The 7,573-nt window shown below is 41.6% G+C and overlaps 1 long non-coding RNA gene across 1 annotated transcript; it reads left to right on the top strand.

Moving 5' to 3' along the window:
- The first annotated feature begins 2,288 nt into the window (after positions 1–2,288).
- LOC135566115 (uncharacterized) lies at positions 2,289–3,648 on the top strand. The gene is made up of 3 exons (XR_010461966.1): positions 2,289–2,650; positions 2,775–3,023; positions 3,131–3,648. It is a non-coding gene; the product is annotated as an uncharacterized LOC135566115 (long non-coding RNA).
- The last annotated feature ends 3,925 nt before the right edge of the window (positions 3,649–7,573 follow it).

Raw genomic sequence — 7,573 nt, 5'->3', positions numbered from 1 at the left:
TATAGATGACCTGGAGCCAGTGGGTTTGGTGCCGAATATGAAGCGAGGGCTAGCCAACAAGATCATACAGGTTGCAGTGGTGGGTAGTATATGGGGCTTGGTGACAAAATGGATGGCACTGTGATAGACTAGATCCAATTTGCTGAGAAGTGTTGGAGGCTATTTTGTAAATGGCATCGCTGAAGTCAAGGATCGGTAGGATAGTCAGTTTACAAGGGTATGTTTGGCAGCATGAGTGAAGGATGCTTGTTTGTGAAATAGGATGCCGAATCTAGATTTAATTTTGGATTGGAGATGTTTAATGTGAGTCTGGAAGGAGAGTTTACAGTCTAACCAGACACCTAGGTATTTAGCAGTTGTCCACATATTCTAAATCAGAACCGTCCAGGAGTAGTGATGCTGGACAGGCGGGCAGGTGTGGGCAGTGATCGGTTGAAGAGCATGCATTTAGTTTTACTTGCATTTAAGAGCAGATGGAAGCCACGGAAGGAGTGTTGTATGGCATTGAAGCTCGTCTGGAGGTTAGTTAACACAGTGTCCAAAGAAGGGCCAGAAGTATACAAAGTAGTGTCGTTCTGCGTAGAGGTGGATCCGAGAATCCCCAGAAGCAAGAGCGACAACATTGATGTATACAGAGAAAAGAGTCGGCCTGAGAATTAAACCCTGTGGCACCCCATAGAGACTGCCAGAGGTCCGATAGGCCTCGGTCACACAGAATCCGTCGGAGAAGTAGTTGGTGAACCAGGCAAGGCAGTCATTTGAGAAACCAAAGGCTGTTGAGTTCGGCAGACGGGTGACTGACAGAGTCGAAAGCCTTGGCCAGGTCGAGGAAAACAGCTGCACAGTATTGTTCCTTATGATATCGTTTAGGATCTCTGAGCGTGGCTGAGGTGCACACATGACCAGCTCAGAAACCAAATTGCGTAGTGGAGAAGGCAATGGTGGGACTTGGGGTCATTGGTGATCTGTTTGTTAATCCTGCATTTGAAGACCTTAGAAAGGCAGGCAGGGATACAGGGGGCTAAAAAGTATTTAGTCAGCCACCAATTGTGCAAGTTCTCCAACTTAAAAAGATGAGAGAGGCCTGTAATTTTCATCATAGGTACTTCACCTATGACAGACAAAATGAGAAAAAGAAAATCCAGAAAATCACATTGTAGGATTTTTAAATTAATTAATTTCATTTTTGTATAGGCTCTACAATGAAATAAGGCAATAATTACAAACCAAAACAGCAATGGACAAGGCATATTGACATTAGGGAGAGGCATGCGTGGCTGAGTGATCATTGGGTCCAGTGAGTAGCTGGGGCGAGCTGGAGAACTGCGATTCAGACAGCTAGCAGGCCGGGGATAGCAGGCAAACAGAAGGGCATTAGAGGGACGTTGCGATGGAATTACTCAGTTGTAGCCCCTTCGTGCGGTTACGTCGGCAGATCAGTCTTGATGGATCAGCAGGGCTCCGTGTAGTAAAAGGGTCCAGGCAATTGACAAATAGGTATTGTAGCCCCCAAAAAATTGTTTTAATAAAAAATAAATAAATATAAAAAAATAATTGGCTGCTGGAATTCTTCAGCTAACAGTCGGTGAGCTCCAGACAGATAGCGGACGCGGCTAGTGCAGGCTAGCAGATGGGCATTCACAGGCTAGCAGATGGGGACGTCGCGATGGGAGAGCCAGTTGAAATCCCTCTCAGGCGGATTATGTCTGTAGTCCATTCGTGAAGGATCGACGTCTCCGTATCGGCAATAAAAGTGGTCCAGGCCAATTGGTAAAAGGTATTGTAGCCCAAGGGAGTAGCTGATGGACCTCTTCAGCTAGCCGGAGATGGGCCTAGCATAGGCTAGCTCCAGGCTAGTTGAGTGGTTGTTCGGGACAGAGACGTTAGCCAGGAGAAGCCAATCAGATAGCAGCTAGATAGCTGCGATGATCCAGGTGAAAAGGTTCAGAGCTTGCGGTAGAACCGAGATATGGAGATAAATAAGTCCAATTTGCTCTGGTTTGAGTCGCTGTGCAGACTGGCTAGAGTTAGCTGATGACCGCTAGCAGTGGCTAGCTGACTACTAGCTACTTAGCTGGCTAGCTTCTATTGGGGTTCCGGTTCAAAAGTAAAGAAATTGCAGAATCATTCCACATTGGGTGAGGCGGATTGCAGGAGAGTATGTTGAAGTTGAGGTTAAGAAAAATATAAAAAAATGTGCGAAGAAAATATAATGGCCTGCCCAGCATTTTATACATGCCCCTAAGCATGATGGGATATTCATTACTTAACTAACTCAGGAATCACACCTGTGTGGAAGCTCCTGCTTTCAAAATACTTTGTTTCCATTATTTTGACAGTTACCTGTACATTAGTTGAAGAAAAGTTTAAAATCAAATCACACTGTGAGATTAGAGTGAGGTTGATGGTCATTTTGCACATTGCACAATTATTTTGCGATACAAAACTTTTCCCCAGAGTGTATATAAAAGGATGTTTGTGATATATCTTGTTTCTGTTTCACCTCTTAAATGGTTGTAGAATCCACTAACAGAACTACACAGGTCTCAATTTGTTGATGGAAGGCTGTGTGATTCCCACCAACAGGTTCCACTTCGAAACAACAGGAATAATGAGAAGAAAAAGAGAAGTGTGAAGGATGTTCATGCAGGTAAAAGCCATCCTTGCTATAGGCTGTGTTTGTTCTAATTAAATATTTTCTGCAACCATTACTATACGAGTTGATGCTTTCTTCTGAACACTGTACTAAGTGGCTCTTTCAACTGAAATCCCAGATGCTGCGTTTGTGGATAAGCACATGAGTGCACTAATCAAGAGAGTCACAATGGTAATGGCTATAGCAGATGACCTACTGGGAGAGGACATGATCCAAGATGAAATGTATTCGATTATTGATGTAGCCGAGACCAGTGAGAAAAAAATGAGAGTTATGTACAAGGCTCTACGCTCAGGAGGACCACTGATTAAATCAGCCTTCTACACAGCTCTCCAAACGAATGAACCTAATCTTGTCAAGGACTTGGGTAAGAACAATAGATACTATTTACACCCTGTGATTACCCTAACACATAGTGTGCATTGTGATGTACAGTACACATCATATATTTTCACATTCTTCTCCCATTTTAAGCTTCCCCCTGAAGACAGACCTGGCTTGGGTTGGTCCTCAAGTGCTGGACAAAGGGCAGCAGGCAGTCTCACCGGCTGTGGGACAGCAGCGGAGTTACTATCCTCCTAATGCCCCTATAGGTGTCGGGGGATATAATCAACTAGCTCTATCATCCTCTTTTGTTGTTGTGGCTTTATGCTAACTGAAATATGCGCTCTTGCAATCTGCTATAGCCTGGTACTTTGTTTTCCTCAGAATGTTTTGTGTGTTTTGTTTTTATCAAACCCATCTTTAGTGTTCTTACTGTATGTGTAAGGGAAAATTACAACACAAAACTGGTTAAATATGATGTTAGTTAAAAAAACTTGTGCATGCATAAATACTTGAGGACAACAGAGGGACAAACAGGTTGAGTAGCATATATGCTTGTTAATTGATTTATGCATTATTTTAAATATTTGGTATATAATACAATCATGAAAAGTTTGTCACAATTTATTTGACCAGAGGACAATACCAGTGGAAACAGTGCCATGAAGTAAAGGCAACCCAAGATAAAATGTCTGATCATGTGTATGTAACGTTTTGTTTTAGATGTGAACTTGATTATACCAATGAATTGTGTTTATCTCTGTTGTAGCTTAACTTCTGATTTTATTATGACGCCTGGTTTATTTCATCATTCATTCTGTTTGTTCAAAGTAATCTCTAAATCATCATTATATCTTCAACTAATTTTACATTGTATGTTTCTGAGTTGAATGTCTCATTGTTTCATTTTTTCCTCAATAAAAATAAATGTTAAAAGTCCCATAGAAATAATATATATCTCACATGAATACTACACAGTCAATTTAAATATCAACATTTAATACGGTGATTCTGCAATAAATACATCATGCATAGGCTATAAACTGTATTGTGTTAAACAAACAAATTACAACAAAAGTCAGCAATGACGATCTGTATACAACAACAACACCAGAAATCCTTCACTGCTACATAAGGCTATGTATGGTGACGTAGTGCTGCTTAAGCAGAACAATGAGTCAGTTATTAATATACAAATCCCCCTAGAAAATGACTCCGGGTCAGTATCAAAGTCTCTCCCAGAATGACACGTTAATTACATGTTCATTTTGGCTGCACTGGTTCATGAAAAGCCCCAGAATTGCAAGAAGATTTGCCTGGCTAACACGCTCATACCACAAGCTCTCCTCTCACTGTGTACCACGGGGCCTGCGTGTCAGTCAGGCTACAAGAAGACTGCTTTGAGAAAAAGGATGTTATAGTTACTGCACACTGGTGAGTTACTTTGGTTTCATTGTTAAACGTTTTCTCTGTAAAAATCCTCTCATAGGACACTGGCAGCATTCAGATATTCCAGATATCTCAGTCATGTTTATATGTGAAAGGCAGCTACATTTCTGTGTGAGATATTCTAATCTAAAGGATCTCCAAAGACATAGGTTTGTCTGTCAGCGACAGCTCCAACATGCAGCCCATCTGGAAACCAAAGCATGGTTCTATTGGTACAGTGTAATATAAACATGCAAATAGTGCTTTCAATAGTAAAATGTTCTGTCATTTGGCCTTGACGTTTCTCAACAAAACACATTGATGATTTAAAACGGCACACACTACACACAAACCACTTAAAATGTTACAGACTTCACACAGAGCAGAGATTGAGCAAAGCCTTGAAAAGTTCAGCACCATGAGCCAAAGGGAGAGAGTCCTCTAAGCCCTTAGGACAGGCTGCATGGAGGGAGATGGAGCACTGGAGCTCAGTGGAGAGGAGAAACCTGGAGAGAGAGTGAGGCCTTTTACACATTACATTCACGAGAAAACAGGCAAATAGGCAATAAACAATTTACCCTGCCAAGATGGCTTTTTACATTTCTGGGACATACAGAGTGGAACCATTGTTGTAGTATATTCATTTATTGTGTCAACAATTCTGTCTGTATTTTATTGATTAATTTGGACATAAAAAAGACAATACGAAGATGAGAATTAAAAGACAAAATAAATGTACAAGTGGAGGAGAGGTAAAAAACAAACACCCTAAGGTTTTGTAAAGCACCTCCCTATTTCAAATAGTAGAAAAAATAGTAATATTTCCCTCATGCTCATATTTCCCCTGGATGGTGAAAGTTGATTGCAGTTGTTTTGTTTTTGGACTGGGCTGCCTCCAAGGGTGTGAGCCAGGTTCCCCGTTGAAAGCTCATGGCGAGAGATCGGCTCAAAAAAAACGTAAGCATGTGGAGTATCAAGTAGGATTCTGTGTATTCACATACAAAAGAAAAGGAATGAGACTTATCGTTCTTGTCTCAGTTGAATTCATTTGAATTGCTTTTAATTCAATTCTACTTTTCTGGGTGTGTCCTAATTCAAATTTTCATTCATGGGTATAATTGAATTGCAGTGGGAATCCGTCAACACAACCCCTGGCTCGAAGCAGAACCCTGTCTCCTGTCTCCTTAGTGTCCCTTAACCACTGGATGGAGGCAGAACGCAAACATCCCTCTTTGCATTGTATAACAAACTCTTGATATTGATGTAACTTGTTGGCATAGCTGTGATTGATGATACTGTTGTTGTTTTTTAATTGCATTGGTATGATGGGTAATCTTACCAACTTTGCCATCTCACAGTCTAAGAGGACCACACAATGGAAAGAAGCCATTAGGGCTTGTTTTTGTTTTTGTGTGTTTTTATGCTTGATAGTGTTTAGTAACATAATGTAGTCTCTAGCGGGCGCAGCCTCCTACTTTTAATTATCTAATAAAGCCAATCAATTAATCAATCAATCAGATATCTCCTAAGCTGATGAAGCAATCTCATAGTGAATTCTCATGGCACCATTTTATTTCATCATAGACATTAACCTCTCTAGGGTATGTGGGACGGTAGTCCCCCCTCGTCAACAGCCAGTGAAACTGCAGGGCACCAAATTCAAAACAACAGAAATCCCATAATTAAATTCCTCAAACATACAAGTATTTTACACCATTTTAAAGGAGGCTTTTTGTCCGTTCATGTCACGGGCCATAGACCGGGGCTTCCCACAGCTCGCCCATGATGAGTGCGCAATAGAATGACCTTGCTCAGTATATTACTGTGATTGAGCAATAGTGCTTAAACTAATTAGACATCTTGGCAAGTACATTTTTATTGTTTATTTACCTGTTTCAGTGAATGTAATGTGTAAAAGGCTCTTTTCCCCTCTCTCTCTCCAGGTTTCTCCCTCTCCACTGAGCTCCAGTGCTCCCTCTCTCCATGCAGCCTCCTGTCTACCTGTGGTGTCCACCTGGGAGTGGCCAGCAAGCCCTGGGGAAGGCTCAGTCAGGTGTGTGTGTGTGTGTGTGTGTGTGTGTGTGTGTGTGTGTGTGTGTGTGTGTGTGTGTGTGTGTGTGTGTGTGTGTGTGTGCGTGTGCGTGTGCGTGTGCGTGTGCGTGTGCGTGCGCGCGTGTGTGTGTGTGTGTGTGTGTGTGTGCGTGCGTGCGCATGTTGTTGTACATGTACTTGTATGTGTGTGGTTACCAATTGTTGGTAATCCCTGTTGTGTTTCCATTTCTAGAATAATGTTTTGTGTACACTATACAACATTTTGTGGACACCCCTTCAAATGAATGGATTAGGCTATTTCAGCCACACCTGTTTCTGGAAGGTGTATAAGATCGAACATACAGCCATGCAATGTCCATTAAAACATTGGCAGTAGAACAGCTTTACTGATGAGCTCAGTGACTTTCAAAGTGGCACTGTCATAGGATGCCACCTCTCCAACAAGTCAGTTTGTCAAATGTCTGCCCTGCTAGAGCTGCCCGGTCAGCCGTAAGTGCTGTTATTGTGAAGTGGAAAACCGTCTGGGAGCAACAACGGCTCAGCTGCGAGTGGTAGGCCACACAATGCCTACCACATAAAATACACAATAACACAATAAGGCTTCTTTCCATTGTGGTCCTCTTAGACAGTGAGATGGCACATAGCCAAGATTGACCAATCATACTCACTGCAATTAAAAACTAACAACAGTATCATCAATTACAAATATATTCAACAAGTTACATCAATGTCAGCAGCACAGAGGTGCTCGCTTAAGTCTGATCAGCAGCCAACAAGCAGATTCTATCTCAGTTTGTTATACAATGCAAAAGAGAAATTGGTCTAAAAGTTCTGCCTCCACTAACTGGTTGATGGAGGAGACAGGAGACTGCACTCGTTTGAGCCAGGTTTGGGGTTGATTCTAAATTCCTGAATTTGGTTCAATTTATCCCATGAATTGAACATTTGAATTTGTCACACCACACAGCCAGCAGAATTTGAAATGCATTTGAAATGAAGGAAGTAGAACTGAATTAAAAGCATTTCAAATAAATTCAACTCAGACAAGAAAGATACGTCTCGTTTGAACTCAAAGACAATTGTTTGTCATTAGATGTTAGGTTGTTCCCTTCC

The sequence above is a fragment of the Oncorhynchus nerka genome, unplaced genomic scaffold, assembly GCF_034236695.1.
Source record: "Oncorhynchus nerka isolate Pitt River unplaced genomic scaffold, Oner_Uvic_2.0 unplaced_scaffold_7111, whole genome shotgun sequence".
Classification (NCBI taxonomy): Eukaryota; Metazoa; Chordata; class Actinopteri; order Salmoniformes; family Salmonidae; genus Oncorhynchus; species Oncorhynchus nerka.
The sequence above is the reverse complement of the archived record's forward strand: the minus strand, read 5'-3'. Positions and strand labels throughout refer to the sequence as shown.